The sequence below is a fragment of the Macrobrachium rosenbergii genome, chromosome 2 (assembly GCF_040412425.1).
Source record: "Macrobrachium rosenbergii isolate ZJJX-2024 chromosome 2, ASM4041242v1, whole genome shotgun sequence".
Classification (NCBI taxonomy): Eukaryota; Metazoa; Arthropoda; class Malacostraca; order Decapoda; family Palaemonidae; genus Macrobrachium; species Macrobrachium rosenbergii.
The window spans coordinates 36,504,921-36,524,590 of record NC_089742.1 but is presented as its reverse complement, the minus strand read 5'-3'; the positions used below and the strand labels follow the sequence as shown (position 1 = coordinate 36,524,590).

At 34.8% G+C, this 19,670-nt stretch overlaps 2 long non-coding RNA genes across 2 annotated transcripts in view; one reads left to right on the top strand and one right to left on the bottom strand.

Moving 5' to 3' along the window:
* The first annotated feature begins 519 nt into the window (after positions 1-519).
* LOC136845012 (uncharacterized) overlaps positions 520-19,670 on the top strand; it is a 301,988-nt gene continuing 282,837 nt past the window's right edge. The window contains exon 1 of the long non-coding RNA XR_010855039.1: positions 520-902. This is a non-coding gene — a long non-coding RNA (uncharacterized lncRNA). The remainder of the gene's footprint in view (positions 903-19,670) is intronic.
* Positions 8,803-14,852, bottom strand: LOC136845010 (uncharacterized). Its single transcript, XR_010855038.1, has 3 exons — positions 14,771-14,852; positions 12,020-12,124; positions 8,803-8,874 (listed from the first exon to the last, which is right to left on the bottom strand). It is a non-coding gene; the product is annotated as an uncharacterized lncRNA (long non-coding RNA).

The window sequence follows — 19,670 nt, the reverse complement described above, 5'->3', positions numbered from 1 at the left end:
TACGTGGCATAAATAAGGTTAATGATGTTCTGATTTCAAAATCGAGATCGCCACTGCACTTACGCGCCACAATATGATGAAAAATGACCTTTTAACATAATGCGTAACAGCTGCTAAGCAGACATAAATGTCTAGCACTAAATTATGGGTAAATAAAGTTCAATAAGCTTTGCTTACCTGTGAAATGTTATTCCATTTTCCCCTGAAGAATTCCTGTACCCATTTCTGGAACTGTAAGGCGTAAAACGTACCAAGACTCATGTAATGAACGAAAAAAATAGCATGACACACTAAGCGTGGATTCACTTTCCGCGGTTCTCGGGAGGTTGAAGATACAAGCTGCGCCGCCCTGGTAGCAGAGCACCAAACTACGTAATATTAGGACCAGGTCTTTTTCGCACAGTAAATAGATAATATTTCCAGCTATATATAATTCTAATAACCAGCTATGTCATTCTAATAACCACAGCAATTATTGTCACTGTCGTCTACACATGATTGAAATTTTCAAAATTATATTTGAAAGTAGTCCCAACCCACCAGTGAGAGGGTGATGACGTACCCTGCCATAGCTCCTAGCGAGCACCTGTCGAAACACGTTGCTTGGGAGTGTTATTGTAGCAAGTGCAACAACGATATGAAGGAAAAATAAGAGAAAAGTTGTTGTGAGGACTGAGTATTGAAAAGAGGGAAAATGGGAAGCTACAGTGAATTTTCTTGGAGTTCGAATGGCAAAATAACGGCGTAACTCCTGTGCACGGCCTGAAGCAACCACTTGTTTTTAACGGCTGAATGGTCTTCTTATACTCCATCAATACAATACCGTTTATCCAAGCAGAGTCTGTTATATAATCCTAGACGCATACTTTTCCATCTACGGATCTGGCCGAAGATACTTGAAGGTAAGGAAAGCCTACTGTAGAAATATGACTTGTGAAGTAAGTAGAGGCACCTAATTCTAGGCCTAGTCATATTTGGGCAAAAAGGAATGCGGGATGTTTAGATTGATAATTCATATATACTGGACGATATGTTTGTTATGTAGTAGTAATGGTAATAATAATGATATCACTAAGTAAAAAATAATGGTGATATTCGACTGGCTGTAACGAAATGTGGTGCTGAAAGCCTGGTTACCCGAGTCTCCGAATGTTGTTGGATACCGTATAAATTCTTTTTTTTGTCATAATCATATATAATGCCGTATCACTTAATTATCATTATCATGTTGTTGCCAGTGATAACCTGCCTATAATAGCAATGCTTGTCTATAAAAGTAGAAATTATGTAATTAAAAAAAGTACTATAGGCCTATATTGCGCCGGGTGAGGGAAACTGCAGCCGTTTGACCCTTTAAACTTTCAGCGGGAGAATACGTAAGGACTCTGTTGATTTTATGAAAACCATATAAGAAATATTCATCGACATAAAGATACAAGGTTAACCACTGCGATAGATTTATTCAGAAAGCACAGAGATAGAAATATGAATGGTCGGACCGGAACCGTATGGCATGACCTATTATTACCCATCATGCACTTTTCCTACCAAGAGACTGGGAAAACCTTCCGCCGTTTATGCAGTAGGGGACATTTTTACGCATACAGGGATATGCCAATCATGAATGATAGCAGGAACTAATAAAAACTATCATACATTATCAGTTTTGCACGGATTTTTAAAATTTGAATAGTCAGTAGTTTCTACAGATACACCCACGTCTTTGTAAAACATATTTGTGGTATGCGTAGTAGTACAAGGCAACACAAGAGGTGCATAGTATGCATGTGTATAGGTTGTTTATATATGTATATGTGCCTATCTATACGTGTACATGTATTACATATTTGATATACTACTTAATAGCGATACTATTTAAATGCAGAGGCCAGTTTGAAACAATTTTTTTTTATATACATAACGGTCAGGCGGCAACTTTATATTTTGAAATGTAGAAGCCTGTGGGATGGACAACCGAACACCATTATCTAGCCAAGGCCAGGAGGAAGCTAAGAGAGAACAAGCTAAAAGACAAGCAAAAGCTAAGAAAATAGAAGGGAGTAAGGCTCACTTCTGATAAATGGAAAGGCGCAAGAGTCAGAGAAAGCTTGGGTTCTTAGGCCGATATCCAAAAACTGAGGAAACCCACGAGAGCGTACAGGAAGCAAGGAACGTAGGCCTATAGTCTAATCACCGTAAAAGCTGTCATTATAAGTTTTCACAAAAAGGAGAAACGCTGGTTGAAGATAATGAATTTTACTGATACTTTTTTTGACATTTTTACGCATTTGAATGACGCGTTCAGCCGCCTAATGAAAAAAGAATATGGCGTGAAAAAGAAAGACCCACAATGAAGGCAAAGAGGGACTTAGTTTAAAAACACTGAATATTTGATTCACAGTCCCTGAGTTTAAAAGCATGGTCAGGATAAGAGGCATAAATAAGGAACGATGTAAGGTACCGTTTATTGCCGAAATAGATATAATGTCAAGAATCAAAGTGTAGGCCTATAATGTCGTTATCTACATGAAATATGCTCCGATAATGGAGGGCTGCATAGCCTATATGGAAAAGGCATTTATTCTTGCTTAGGTGTATCCAGCAGAGTATATGGACATGCGTATTAATCTTTTGGTTCAGATATATAACTAGTAATAGGGAGAGGGGACAGAAAACCTTGTAGTCTCATTCAGCGTAGGCCTAAATGGAAAAAAACATATAGAAGGATCAAACCTCGTAGAGAGCATTGGATTAAAGAAGCAAAAACGGAAATAAAAATTTTTGCAATAGAGATAAAAATGAGTCGCCAAAGCAATCTATAAATGTGTAAGCTTATTTACCATTGGTAGTCGCCTGGCAGGTGTTATGAAATTGCCCGAAAGTTCTTGGGATTTGGAAAAGTAAGGGTAGTAACATTGAATAAACAAATTTCATTTGAATCTTCCTTCTTGAGAAAGGAAATAAAAGGAACCACGTTTAAAAAAATAATGAGCATATTTTAACACCAATAAATGTCACTTGTATTAAGTGGCATACCCAATCTGATTCTTCGCCAGTCTCACAGAGACAATGGCTTTAATTTCCCCCATGGTTTTATTGGTCATCAAAGTGTTAATGATATAATTTTCAGAAAGTGAAGTTCAGGCTTTCGTGCTGAATAACAGAAGCAGTTGTCCGAATTTGAGTATAAAGGACATTTTGCCCTATATGGAAAGGCAAGGCAAAAATTAAATAATATAATGTGGTTATATCTAGGTTCATGTGACAATATCTGTACAGGTAAAAGCTTAGAGAATTTCTTTGTCATTTTCCTCTACATCCACAATTGCAATAGAATTAAGCAAAATTATGCCACGGTAGAATGCAGAGTAAGGAGTCACGAATTTCGAACCCCCCCACCCCGCACCACCCTCAGCCAGGTTAGGACACAGCATCCAAGGTTGGTTTAGGCAAAGGTAAATCTGGTTAGGTCAATTTCCCCACTGAAATGCCAACTATAGAAATGCACACTAGGCCTACAATAGCCCTGACCCCTTACTCTGTATTCGCTCCTTATGCTAAATTCCTAATATATAAAGTGATATAAACAAAATTATTGCATAGGAACGAATGATCATAACTTCATTGCAGTGAGAAAATGACTGAAGCTTATATTTGCGATAGTATACCATAGATATAATTATAGAAAATGGGCTAAAGAAAACTGATACTATTACTACGGTAACTTAAGAATAATTTTTCCATTTGCATATCCACTATATTTAACTGAAATCCCGTCATTTTACTTAGAAATCATGCGTTACAGTTAGCTCATCTGGTATAATGTTAACAGACAAGTATAATGACCACGAAATTCCTTAATTACCGTTGAGAATCGAGTTACGGCGACAGATTTTTCTCCGAACCTCAAGAGTCGAGCAGGGAAACAACCAGTTTTATGATTCGCTGTTCATGGTTAGCGTTTTCAAACACCCTTTGAACGCGGTAGTCGACTTTAGTCGCTTTTCGTGTGTGGGAGGAAGTCAGGACGCATGTCACGATTTTTACCCGCCTGGATTTATTATTATTTTATTTATTGTTATCTATTTTGTGGGTAAATATGTATATATAATACATATATGTATGTATGTATATATATATATTTATGTTTTTTTTTTTAACGTGCATTTAGGTTTTCCCATTATTATATAGTAAGCACGACGCCTTCTTTTGAAGGACTTGGATTTATGGGTGGGTAGGCCTATATATATATATATATATATATATATATATATATATATATATATATATATATATATATATATATATATATATGTATATATATATGTATATATATATATATATATATATATATATATATAATATCATGTAATTGTTTAATTAATGCACAGTTAATTAATATATCCATTTAATTCGATCAAATATGAAAATATCAGTCAATTTGACAATGATATGAGCCCACAAATGCACTCATAATAAAGTCGATATGAGAGACACAGAATCGCTTAGAATACGGTGCTGAAGCGTCAGAGATTTTACAAAAACGAAATAAGCAGAACAAAATCCAAACAACAGGCGACGACTTCTCGATATGGCACGCTGGGTAAACTGCTCGTTACTGAAATAAATAAATTAACTGTCTTCCTTAACCTGATACATTTCCAAGAGTAAAACAAAACATTAATGAAGAAACATGGTCGTGCTAAATACACTTCATGTGGTGCACTGTAGGCATTACTTAAGGGTCTCTGAAGCGTCCCTTCATTCCTTTGACTGTACCTCCGTTCATATTCTCTTTCTTCCATCTTGCTTTCCGCCATCTCCTGACAGAAGCGAGGTCTTCCTTCTCTTATACCTTTCGAACCTTTTTACTGTCGATTTCTCTTTCAGAGCTGAATGACCTCGTAGGTTCCAGCGCTTGGCCTTTGGCCTAAAATCTGTATTCTGTTTATCATGCGAACGTTCGCAAAGACAGGCTAAAGACGAAGAATCGTAAAGCGAACGAGAAAACGATAGAATGGAATGGATTACAAAATTTAGGCCAAAGGCCAAGTCATGCGACCTATTAGGTCATTCGGTACTGAAAGGAAAATGGAGAGCAATAATGTTTTATAAAGGTGTTAACAGGAGAACAACCTCGCAGTTGCACTATGAAACAGTTGTTAGAAAATAGTGACAAGTAAGATGGAAGAAAGAGAATATGAATGGAGGTAAAGTAAAAGGAGTGAAAGGAGTTGCAGCTGTAGGGGCCGTTTAAGGGACGCTGCTAAGAGCCTCAAGTAATACTTACGGTAACACCGCGTGAGGTGCACACTGACCCCCCACGGAAATGCGACAAAGAAGGCTAAGCCTCACCTGACAAACACCTGCAGAAGGTATGACTTTCATAAGGCAGGATCCTTGCTGGTTGGCTTGAGAACTCGAGCTGGTGAAGTAGGATACTCTTGCTTCGGATTCTTCCCCACAGGATTTCTCGACTGGCAGAAATGAAATAGGTGTTACAGGTGTCACTACTATTAATCCAAGTTAAGTATATCTTAGTTTTACCAGACCACTGAGCTGTTTAACAGCTCTTTTAGGGCTGGCCCGAAGGATTAGGCTTATTTTACGTGGCTAAGAACCAATTGGTTACTTAGCAAATGGGACCTACAGCTTATTGTGGATTCCGAACCACATTATAGCGAGAAATGAATTTCTGTCACCAGAAATAAATTCCTCTCATTCTTCATTAGCTGGCCGGAGACTCGAACTCGGGCCTTGCGAGTGCTAGCCCACAACTCTACCGACTCGTCTAACGAGGAACTACTACTACTACTACTAAACTCAGTTTTTTTTACCGAGGCACATTTGCACCGATTGGCAGGGGTGCCCTTTTAGCTCGGAAAAGTTTCCTACTAGCTGATTGGTTGCAAATAGTTTGTCCTAATAGCATCATTGTTTTCAAATAATTACCAAGTAATGTGTATCGAAACTTATTTACTAACCTAAATTTCTCCTCAGATATATGTTTTGTCAATAAATAATGTTAACGAATAAAGAGATTATAAAGGATTGTGATGGTAAGTCTAAATTTAATAACAACACCCACCGAAGTCAACGACAGGAGCTTGCTGGATGCACGCTGCATAATTTTTTTTACTTTTCACATATTTTAACACCAATTGGATAAACTACACTAAGCATAAGAAAACATGTTATTATAAACTTTCTTTGAATACCAGAATCTACTAAAAACATGGAATTAATAAAACTCGCTATTAGTGAAAACTTCCAGGAGGTAAAAGGGCAGCCTGTGGCATTAGATAAAATTTAGATAAAATTACCTAGATAAGTTGGCCTAGTTATTCATATGGTATCCACATGCCAGCAAATGTTGATGGGCAAGAAAGCTTTCAGATACATATCATCTTTTATAGGCTTTTGTGCTGAAGCCTTTTGTTATATCATTATGATAAATATGATGATAAATATGAAGACGCTATTTTTTTTTACAATGATAATGTACTTCCCTTTATTTCTTGCACAGATTTCAAACTAGGCTAGCCTATGTCTATGTGCCTTACACCATTTTTTGACAATTGCAATAAAATTTGCTTAACTCTTTAAGGTAAGAATAACAGTAAACAGTAGCTGATGCTTGATATAAGTTAAGCTAGGTGTATGTAGGCCTATGATGTAAGTCCGTATAGAAAGGATTTGTTAATTTTGTCGTAAAGGTATAGATTCTATTAATAGCACTATTTTCGGTTTGGGATACTGTAGTGTTCCATAAATTGCATAAAATTTATAATTAAACGAATTCATAATTTCACCCGAGTTACAAAAGCGATACCCCTCCCCTCCCTTCCATCCCCGCCTCGGTATTTTGACAGTAGACGCATATAGCCAGCCAATCCTTAAAATGCATATGTGTATAGTACATTTTCTACTCAGTCACATAGTCTTTTTACTTCTCAAAATATCCGCAGAAACTCGTGTTAACCTTATATGTGTCCTGAACAGAACGCAGAAATAAGAAAAAAGTTTTCTTATCTCGCATTGTCTGCTGTAACTTACACGAAAGAGTAAGTCGTTAATTTCTGCGAAATATATTTTTATTAGCGTGCTCCTACAAAAAGAAGCACAGAAACTTTTTAATTGCAGATATAGCCATTAAAGTAATCTCAATAACGTAACACTGATTTCAACATTTACATAAATCAGGAAAAGCTGCAATGACAAATCAGGAAAATGCTGCAATGACAATCACCTGTGATAGTTTTTCCCGCCAGGCCGCCGTAGGCAGGTTGTTCCTTTACCTCCCTGGAAGTTTCCACTAACAGCGAGTTTTATTAATTCCATGTTTTAAGTAGACTCTAGTATTCAAAGAAAGTTTATAATAACATGGTTTTCTTATGCTTAGTGTAATTTATCCCAGTTGGTGTTAAAATATGTGAAAAGTAAAATTATGCAGCGTACATCCGAAAACAAGCTCCTGTCGTTGACGAAGAGCGGTTGTTGTTGTTATTAAATTTAGACTTACCATCACAATACTTTATTATCTCTTTATTCGTTAACATTATTTATTGACAAAACACATATCTGAGGGAGAAATTTAGTTAGTAAATAAGTTTCGATTCACATTACTTGTAATTATTTGAAAACAATGATGCTATTCGGACAAAATATTTGCAACCAATCAGCTAGCAGGAAACTTTTCCCGAGCTAAAAGGACACCCCTGCCAGTCGGTGCAAATGTGCCTCGGTAAAATAACCGAGTTTAGTAATACTGCTACCGATAAGCCTAGTGTAATCAGAAAACACGAAACATTTAACACATTTTGGTTTCTACCAACATGGTTACTAGGGTCCATAGGACACGAAGTTCTTTGCCGAAATAAATAAGTACATGAAGGACGTCTAATTGAATTTGTTCCTCTCATTACTGCAGATGTTTAAATCAGCAATAATACGTAAAGGGAAAAAAGTCATGCACAGCTAAATGATTAGTGAGATGTATTATTATTATTATTATTATTATTATTATTTATTATTATTATTATTATTATTATTATTATTATTCAGAAGATGAAACCCTATTCATATGGAACAAGCCCACAGGGCCATTGACCTAAAAATCAAGCTTTCAAAGACTATTAAGGTGTTATTTGACAGAAGCTAATAGAAATACAGAAAGAAGCGATCACTTTTGAAAAGAAAAATAAATTAACAAACTAATAAATAGATAATCGAATTCTTGTATTTTAATAATTACTTACATTTTTATCTATTTTTTTATTAATTTGTCATTTTATTTTTTTTTTCTAATAGCTGATCTCTTCTTTCTGTATTTCCTATTACCTCCCAATACTGCTTTCAAATGAACACCATATTCTTTGGAAGCTTGAATATCAAGTCACTGGCCCCCGTTGGCTTGTTCCATATGAATGGGGTTTATCTTCTGAATAATAATAAATATTATTACTCACCGTATATATCAATCATTTTAGCCGTGTATGACTTTTTTTATTTACTCATTATTGCTGATTATTAATATAGCCTGAGATTCATTATTGCTGATTATAAATATAGCCCGAGTAACGGCTTCAAGCAGACGTCCTTTACGTATTTATACATTTTGCAAAGAACTTTTCGTATGGCTTTGTTCCGTATGAATAGGGATTTATGTTCAGAATAATAACAATAATGAAACGATAATACTACTGAACAAAATTACGAAAATGTAATAACTTGATCACTCACAAATGCAGCATTCTCCAAGATCCCACATACACTTTCCATCAACTCTTCCTCCGACGGAGGGCATCCCGTCCACGGAAGGCATCCTTTCGTATTCCCCTCTGTAGCACGCCTCTGGTACGATGGTCACGAGGACTGCAACGGAAGATTATTTTGTGAGGCGAGATGAGGATTACCTAAAGGCAGGATTAGTAGAGTACAGTGTTAGCCTGCCCCGGGGATACTGCGCATCTTTGTGGCGCAGGCTGGATACTTGGCCGCTTACCATAGAAGAAAGCCGGGAAAACAAGGAAATGAATGGTCATATGGAAAATGTTTGACTTCACACATTCTCACCACTTTCACGATCGTGGATGAGAGAGGTCCCCGTTAATCTTCAGGTGCAGCTGAGCTAAAGGATCCGAATAATACTCCATGTCTTTTCATTGCCATCTGGCTCATGGGGGCGGTCGGGTCGAGATTAAAAGGACTGACCAGTTGAAGAGCACCTTAATATAGACCGAGAGAGCAGCTTCCTTGTTCTTCGCTCTGGTAAGGTCAAATGTTGACTGATGACTTTTTCTCAATCTTAGCCTCGAACAAAAGCAGCCAGACGATGACATGCGCGAGATTGCTCTTATTTTGGTCCGAGGCGGACTAACCCTGTACTCTGTTAATCCTGACTTCAAAATTCTTTGAGGCGTTCCGTCAGCCCTTAGCGAACCGTTTCAATCCTTTTACTGTACCTCCGTTCTTATTCTCTTTCTTCTATCTACCAGTAAGGTGCTGGTGCCGTCAGTGCACCTCACGCAGGTTCTTTGCAGCGTTCCTTAATTCGGCCCCTAGCTGCGACCTCTTTCATTCATTTTACTGTACCGCCGTTCATATTCTCTTCCATCTCCCAGTAGGGGTGGTGTCGTCACTGCACCTCATGCGGTGCACTGTAGGCATTACTTAAGATATTTCCAGCGTTCCTTCGGCCCCTAGCAGCGACCCCTTTCATTCGTTTTACTGTACCACCGTTCGTATTCTCTTCATCCACCTTACTTTCTCAACCCTCTCTAACACCATAGTGCAACTGCGAAAATTTCCTTCCGTTACACTTTTATGACCTTCCTACCCTCAATTGCCCTTTCAACTCTGAATGACCTCATATATCCCAGCGCTTGGCCTTTGGCTTAAATTTCATATTCCATTCCATTCCATTATTACCTCATAGAGGCCCTCACATTCCTTATAAATATATGATGGAGTATATATTTTAACGGAATTCAGATCACGATAGCCTGTCATTTATCTCTTTCTCTCTATAACCGAGTTGCGAATCGCAAAAGTTAACTAACAGCCAAGGTACCTAATTCACAGCTTTCGTTAACAGAAACATGCCGGCTCTGGGTCGAATGTGGCCTCTGGCGAAACTTAATTGGTAACAATGCGTCAAAAGGGCTCCGCAGAACAGAGAGAAAAAGACACAAACAGAGAGAGAGAGAGAGGAAGAGAAAGAGCGGGTAAGGCACAAAGATGTGATGACTCATCATCACGGAACTGGACAAATGAAATGTTTGGACAGAAAACTCAGATATGAGAGATTTTTCTTTTAGCATTTTGATCATATTTCTTACAAATAAGACACAACTGAGTTACTTAACTAGTTCCTTAACTTAATGACGAGGAAATGCCAGTGTAGAAATAAAGGAGGAACAAGAAAAAAATACAAAAGAACAAGTAAGTCAAACAGAAGAGATAGACGCACTTGCTTCGTATACATTTCCTGAACCATATAAATTCCCTTTAATATTTCAGTGTCTTAATAAATGATCAGGTTGTCATAAGTATACAGTTATTTTTGAAAAAACCCAATCGGCTGGAAAACTGAATCAGATCATTCCTGATTTGTCATTATTATTATTATTATTATTATTATTATTATTATTATTATTATTATTATTATTATAATTATTATTATTATTATTATTATTTCGTGGAACAGTTTGGCATAAATGTACCCCTGGCTTCATTTGCCTTTTGAGTATGGTAGAAAACTCTACAGAAAAGTCAAGGTAAATAAATGAACTTTGGACAGCTTCTCTATGATTTACTTTCTGCTACAAAGAACTCATTCGAGAGACTGAGAAACTACAATACAAACTAAACGTCATCCAGATGGCCATATATACTGCTCAGTGAAGTTTGCTTAAGAATGAGTCTCTTTCCGAGATACTCGTATTATTATTATTATTATTATTATTATTATTATTATTATTATTATTATTATTATTATTATTATTATTATTATTTTTTTTTATTTTTTTTTCAGGGTTACTGATTTCTGCCAGTAACTCACCGGTGTTTGTCATTTCGAGAGAGGACAGCAATTGCAAATCAGTTACCATTGGCATTACTCCTGTAACCGATAGAACGTATTCATCAGAGATAAAATTACACCTGATTTGCTTCCACTTTCCTCTCCGGAAATGACAGACATCGGTGAGTATACTGGCAGAATGCAGTAACCCTGAAAAATCAGTTATTAGAAAGATAGAGAAGGCTCTCATATAAATTGAATGCAGCTGATGCAGCAATAACATTCAACATTACATGTTTGAAAGAAGATCTACTACCTATTATTATTATTATTAAAAAATACTCATAGTAGCATGAGTCTTAAAATGGAGAAGAAATCCCAGTTATGTATATGTACATATGTTTAAAGATAAATCGTATAGATAGCTTTCAGGAACTTGTTCAGTTTCCCTTTTCAATCTGGAACAAGTTCCCGAAAGCTATCTATACTGATTTATCTTTAAATATATGTACATATGCATAACTGGGGATTTGCTTCTCCATTATTATTATTATTATTATTATTATTATTATTATTATTATTATTATTATTATTATTATTATTATTATTATCATCTTTTCTTTGTTGACAAACATAGGCCTGATAACAACCACTCCCGTAGGGGGTTAGTGCCTTCAGTGCACCTCACGCGGTGCACTGTAGGCATTACTTAAGGTTCTTTGCAGCTTCCTTTCGGCCCCTAGCTGCAACCCCTTTCATTCCTTTTACTGTGCCTCCATTCCTATTCTCTTTATTCCATCTTGCTATCCACCCTCTCCTAACAATTGTTTCATAGTGCAACAGCGAGGTTTTCCTCCTGTTATCTCTTTCTAACCTTTCTACTCTCAATTTCCTTTTCAGCGCTGAATGACCTCATAGGTCCCAGCGCTAGGCCTTTGGCCTGAATTCTGTATTCCATTTCATTCCAGTAACAACCACTGCTCATCCAATACTCACGTCTGCCATCCCGTTGAATTTGAGAAGGCGTCAGAACTCGTTCCGATGACGGCAGCGGCAGGATCAAGTCCGCCGTCAGTGTCAGGAACAGCAAACGCCACATATCTGTCAAGGGGAGAGAATATAATTGACTTATGTTTTCATCTATTTATTTATTCATCTGTTAATTTTTTTCTCTTCTTACAACTGATCTCTTCTTTCTGTATTTCCTACTACCATCTGTTTCTTCTTTCAAATGAACAGTCTTTGGAGGGTTGAATTTCAGTGTTCCCTTTGGGTTTGTTCCATATGAATAGGGTTCATTTTGTCAATAATAATAATAATATAATAATAATAATAATAATAATATTATTATTATTATTATTATTATTATTATTATTATTATTATTATTATTATTATTATTATTATTATTAATAAGTTACTCCGTCAATCTTGTATGTATTGGCTCTGTCGATATAATTATTGTCTTGTCACGTAGCATAACGTCAGGTATGCAACAGCATGTCGCTCTTTGTCTGTTAGGTATGGTTTAACGGGCAACAGAACATACATCATTGTATGCACGCGCGTGCTTGCTTGATGTATGCATTAAGATTAGACAGTTGGAAAACTAACTTGTAGCCCTTGAGTTTTAATTTCTTTTTAATACTTCATGGAAACCTTCAGTTCTGACTGGTAACCGATTTCTTCTCTTGATCATTACTGAAATTATTGGTAATATTATGAATTTTTGGCTTCATTCTCATCAAGAGACGTTTACGTTGGAACTAAGTAAGTTATTGTTGATATGGATTATTTTTTTATGCGTCAGAACAACTGAAACGACTGATAAAACAGATTGTTTTCATAACCATCGAATGACTGATAACAGAGGTTTCATGATCGGAGTCTCTAACGCCACGAGAAATACCTGGGATGAGGTCCAGTTTAAGACAAATTCAGCAACATTCAGGAAGGTTAGTTGTATAATGCGTACAAGTCACCGAGAGTACTTAAAAGACGTAAGAAGATGTTGCCAAATATTTCCCCACAAATGAGTTCATAAACTGAAGCCAGTTCCAAAATCGTATATAGCAAGAAAAGGCTGAGTGTATTGTTAAACAACCTTTCAATAAAAAAAAAGTGACAGTTCATTATACTTTACATATAATAGACACCACAGGCGTTCATTGCGAGCGACACTGGGCGTCGCAATGAGACTCGACTGACACTAGACTGGAGTAGCTTATTTTGTCTAGGAAACAGCAATCAACATAATGGTTAGCACTCACGAGAGGAATTCCACCATGACTCTAGTTCTGGCAACATTGCATTGCCTGGTCATGAAAAAACTGCACCTGTCTTCAGCTTAGGGGTGGCCGTGATGGGAAGAGAAGGTGACACGAAATGTATTTCTCCTACGCTATGTTGACAACTCGCTGTTTTGTGACGTCAGCGCATGTTCTTACACAGCCGGTCTTCCAGCCAATGAAGCTTAGCAACCTTGGCATGGTCAGTACTGGACAGGTGACCAACGGATTAATTTGCCGCCTGTGCCATTTTGTTGTGAAGCTGGGATATGACACAAAAGAACCAATAGGTCAGCCTTAACATACGAGGGTCGTATTACTAAGAGTGGGGTATATATGTGGAGAATATTATTATTATTAGTATTATTATTATTATTTTTATTATTATTATTATTATTATTATTATTATTATTATTATTATTGATTTGATTTATTTTTATCTTTTCTTTGTTGACAAACATAGGCCTGATAATGATCTCGGGAGTATGAATGATTACAATGGCACGTAAACACGGCTCTAATGAATCAGTGATACAGGTATGTCGTTGTTTTGACAGAGGGACAGTTGTCTCGCATCAAAAGAAGCAAATAATAAAATCATTATTTTCCCCTCCCGTCAGGCCTTCCTATGCATGATGCGTCCTTGGTTTTTTGTAGTACGTTCATAGGTCTCCTAGGTCACACGAAATTGATTTGACTCTCAAATGACCTGATGAGACATCGGCCCAGTTATTTACTATAAACACGTGTCAATTTTGCTTGTCGCTCAATACTGTTCCTAGTATTGACGTTCCTTTCACAACTTATAAAGCTGACAGGTTTTAGGTCTGCTTTGATGAAAGAAATTTGTTGCTCACCTCAGATTTACACTTACCGAGATGAAAAAAAAGACATAAAAATGTTTCTTTCCACTTATATCAAAAATCTGAAAATTAAGATTGTGAAAATTTCTGCATTTCCTGTTCTCAAAGAAAATGTTGATGGAAGCTTAATCTTGATAGAAAATTGTTGCTCATTCACATTTACGTTTACTGAGATGAAAAAATTACATAAAAACATTCTTTCCACTTGTTAAAATCTTGAAAGATTGCTTATGAAAAATTTCTGCACCATGATCTGAAAGAAAGTGTTGATGGAAGCCTAATTTTCTGGATAAAAAAATTGTTGCTCATTCACATTTACATTTAATCGAGATAATAAAACATGAAACCATTCTCTCCACTTGTTAAATTCCTGGAATGAAGAAAATTACGTTATGAAAATATATGATTATATCTTCAAAGACAATTTTGATGGAGTTTAATTTTCAGATAAAACTCGTCTCACAATCAAACATGAACTTGATCTTAGAAGTAGTTTACTTCCTAGACATTCGAAAACAAGTCAAAAACACAATATATATATACTTTATAAACTGATTTCAGCTCCTAACAAAAGGAAAACAAAATCACCAAGATTTACCTATGAAAATCTCCGAAGGACACCAACTCCCTTTCAACTACTAATAGCTTATAGCTCAGTATACAGTTACCGGTCAAGCCAGTAGTGGACCAACCACTTGTTCTCCGACCAGCTCATGACAGCGTTTCAGCAGAAGCCACGAGATCTGAAGGACTTTCACCCCACTTCTCTTTTATATAGTCGCTGAGATATCTCCCCAAGTATAAAAAAATCTCCTCTGTTGTCTTTCTATCTTTTTTTCCTTCAGGGAGGTCAAGCTGACATACTTTATGGTTATTAACCTACTAAAAAAAGAGAGTTTTTCCTCCCTATTAGGCAACTCTTCTCTCTCTTTGGATCAGTTTGTCCTGCTTATATTTTGTCAGAGTCCCTTTGGAAGGCGATATTGCTGGTCAAAGCAAGCAATCCGAGTCAGTGTTCAGTTTACTTAGCAATGTCTCTCTCTCTCTCGAACTCTCGACCTCTCTCCTCTGCACACACAGAAAAATCGCAGCCTTGGACAATTTGTATTTTTATTTATATTTTTTCTGTGCTTTTCTGTTATTCTGAAAATTTGTGAGTATTATCTGTCTATTAAAACAGTTATCATAGAGAGAAGATATATGGAGTAATGTAGATAAAGGTGATTATTGGAGGAATTTTTTTATTTCTACATGGTCTATGCATCCATTATATATATATATATATATATATATATATATATATTATATATATATTTATTATGTATATATATATATATATATGTTATATATATGTGTGTGTATAACTGAATCAATGAAAATAAGGGAACGTGATGAAACATATAACAAAGATAAAATCCACGGAAGGAAACGGAAACACTGAGTGTTGAAAGCCTGATTACATCAGTCCTTTTTTAGCTAAGAAAGGACTAGTGTCGAGTTGTCTTGGCAGCACTCCAGTGTTTCAAGTTTCCTTTCGTGGATTTTATCTTTATTTATATTTATATATATATATATATATATATATATATATATATATACTGTATTAAATTCTCTGACCTCATCAGGATCGAACCAAGGTCTTTCAATTGAAAGGCAAGGGTGCTTACATTAGGTTGTAATTGAGTTATATATATATATATATATATATGTATATATATATATATATATATATATATATATATATATATATATATGTATATATATATATATATATATATATGTGTGTGTGTATACATACATATATATATATGTGTGTGTGTGTGTATAAAGGGTGATTGAAAACTAACCCCCATTTTCAAATTCTTATAATTTATTTCTCAACGACAATTTTTACAAGCAATGAATATGAGAAGAAAGCGCATAGCATGCAGTTTTATTTAAAATCCAATATGGGCACCAGCACTGGCCACCAACTTCTCAAGCCGCCCGGGAGCCGCATCAGCTGATTTCACCAGGAACTTTTATGGGACGGGGGACAAAACCTCCCGTATGCGCCCTTCAAGCATGCCATTTATAAGCTCCTTCTTGAGCACAGTTTGTACACAGTGAAAGAAGTGCCCACTTTCCCAACTGACCTTTCTTGGATATGAGTAAACATTTCTTGAACTGCTTGCACAAACTCCGGGTCACAGGAATTGGAAGGGCGTCCGCTCCTTCGAGTATCAGTTACGGATCCTGCATGCAGCCATGAGTTTTGCATGATAATTCTTGATTGTTTTTGCGTCAACTGGAGCATGTCTTCCTTTAAAGGTCCTCCGCCATCTTTGCACTTGAACAACGGATCTCCAAACTTCGTAACGTGCCGCTAGCTGGGCCCGCTCCAGCAGGGTAAGGCGTCCAGCCTTGCTTGTAGGGCTCCCAGATTTCAGACAAAATAATCGATCTGGAAAAAAAGAACAACAACAACATAGATTTAATTCCCATACATTAAGGAACATACACAAAAGATTTTATACAAATATTACAGTTTATAAATAAATTATAAGTATTGCTTTTCTAACACCGGTATATATAGCCTATATATATATATATATAACATATATATATATATATATATATATATATATAACATATATATATATATGTATATGTATATATATATATATATATATATATATATTTATATATATATATATATATATATATATATATATATATATATATATATATATATATATATATATATATATATATATAATATGAGAGAGAGAGAAAGCATCTAGATCTAGCAAGAATGAATCCGCGAAACGTAATTGATTGTATTGCATCATAAATAAGATTAAACTAAGAGTGAATGAAAGCTTTTAGCTACTTGGAAATGAGAAAAGAAGAAAGAATAACGAGATCTGAGGTGCACTAGAATGAAGTGACTCAAGAAAGAAGCAATACAGAACAGTGTGAAAGTTCGTCCAGAAAATACGACAATAATACCACAATCATTCTCGCTCGCTTCTGACAACATAACCATATGAAACAAATAACAAAACAAGACCTGCTGTTGATGTTCCTCATCAGTTTTAAGCACAGTTGAGGAAAGTGTGCATTCATCATATTCATCATCTCCTCCAGGGACGTGCGACTCAATAGGCCTTCTTGGAATTCTGAGACTCGCGCCTTTCCTGTTGTGCTTTCACTTCTGCAGACCTCGGTTCGTCTCCATGGAGTCTCCCGTCTCGTGGTTTTCGTACAAGTGGATTCTGGGTCTTCCAACTCTCCTGGTTTCCTAAAGTGATGGCAGAGAATAACAAAGGTACAGCTATGATACTGGCATCCAGACTGGATATATATATATATATATATATATATATATATATATATATATATATATATATATATATATATATATATATATATATATATATACATATATATGTATATATATACATATATAAATGTGTATATATATACATTTATCAAATGTGTATATATACATATATATATTATTGTATATATATGTATGTGTATATATATATATATATATATATATATATATATATATATATATATATATATATATATATATATATATATATATATGACAAAATTGTCTGACCAATTGGGGCATTAATAACATTATTTCTCTAGAAACAGGAACCATCAGCTACACTATATAAACTGTAGCATTTCGGGAACATCAGAGTAAACCGTTTTATATGCAGTGAAAAAGAAAACTCATTAAATCTTATTGAATATACAGAATGATCCAGATACTGATTATCAGTGCAATATCAGCTGTCCAATAGTTTTTTTTTTTAATTCAGTCTTCTGCTCATCATTATTTTTCAGTCCCAGTCAACGTAATGATGCCCAGCAACACTTCACTTGACAGTGGAGGAGGTATTTAAAATAAGATTTACACCATTTGTATACTGGGCTATTTTCAGAGCAGACAATGAAGAATTAATACAAAAAAAAAAAAAATCATTGACACTGGCCTGTGAAATCCTCAACAAATTAGATCAAGATTTATGAAACCAGGCATCAACAGTACACACAGACAAACAGACACACACATATATATATGTATATATACATACATAAATACATACAAATTTACATATACATACATGTATATATATATTACATATATATACATATATATATATATAATACATATGTATATAAATATATATATATATATATATATATATATATATATATATATATATATATATATATATATACATATATATATATATATATATATATATACATACATATATATATATATATATATATATATATATATATATATATATATATATATATATATAGTAATATTAATAACAGGACCTCATTTAGACAGGATGGTATCTAAGGAGATATTTATTCAGAAAAAGTTACAAGCTCTCCAGGTCTAACTGTCCTCATCGTCTGGTAGATACCATCCTGTTTAAATGAGGTCCTGTTGTTAATTGTATAATGTACAGAACAACTGCAAGTGATAAAGTTTAAATATATATATATAAATATATATATATATATATATATATTATATATATATATATATATATATATATATATATATATATATATATATATATATATATATATATATATATATATATATGTAATATATGTGTGTGTATGAAATTTTGTTACATTCACCGTGACATTTTTTATATTCACAAATATCTATTTACAAAAGTCATTTAATATAGAAATTCAATCAACCTCGGAATAACATACACCGGAGGGGAATATACAACTGATTAGCAATCCGTCACCAGGGGTAGGCTACTCAAACTACAGAATGGCTAGGGCACGACGACTTGTCAGTGACCTTAGCCATTCGGCTGTCAAGTAAGGATTATAAGTTGATATCGTCTTTGTAGTATACATGCCTGTCGAATATATATACTGTGTATATATGATATATACACTATATATATATATGTATATATATATATATTTTTTTTTTTTGCATCATGTTCAGATCCATTAATGGATATGTTGTCTATTTTTTACTTATATTTTACGTTTATGCAAGAACATAAAATTCTTATATATATATATATATATATATATATATATATATATATATATATATATATATATATATATATATATATATATATATACTGTATATATATATGCAAGAACATAATACCTATCCAAGTTTTATTCGGTAACGACACCAATTTGTCCTAGGACTGGACTTGTGGCAATTGTCAAAATTGTTTTAAATATAACCGTTTAAAGTAAGTAACCAGCTGTTACTTTCCTCACTGTGCGAGCCGGTACCGTTCTCAGCTAGCATTCTGTCGGCCCGCGTTCGAGTCTCCGACCGGCCAATGAAGAACTAAAGGAATTTATTTCTGGTGATGGAAATTCATTTCTCGTTGTATTGTGGTTCGGATTCCACAATAAGCTGTAGGTCCCGTTGCTAGGTAACCAGTTGGTTCTTAGCCACGTAAAATAAAATCTAATCCTTCGGG